Below are 342 nucleotides of genomic sequence, written 5' to 3' on the forward strand. Positions count from 1 at the left end.
TATCCGCTTCGTCATGCCTGGAGCTGATCCGTGCTGGTCGCTGAGGAAATACATCAACTTCGCGCTGTGGATCGCCAGATCGGCTTTCACCGTGGACGAAGCGGAGTCCAGCCCAGGGTAGTCACATGTGGTTGCGGCAAGCCCGCCGGACGCGCCATTCTCAAGCCCGCTGGCCGTTCCTCACTCTAGCCCGCCGGCCTCCGCTCACTCAAGCCCGCCGTGTGTGACTCTGTGTGTTTCGTTGTGAAAGGGCAACTACTTTGTTTGGCGTTCCAAAAGAGGACACAACTAGAAATCAGTGGTTAAGTTGTATTTACAACACTGTTCCAGAACAGTTCAACC

Source organism: Sinocyclocheilus anshuiensis, unplaced genomic scaffold, assembly GCF_001515605.1.
Source record: "Sinocyclocheilus anshuiensis isolate Anshui unplaced genomic scaffold, SAMN03320099.WGS_v1.1 scaffold1755, whole genome shotgun sequence".
NCBI classification, from domain to species: domain Eukaryota; kingdom Metazoa; phylum Chordata; class Actinopteri; order Cypriniformes; family Cyprinidae; genus Sinocyclocheilus; species Sinocyclocheilus anshuiensis.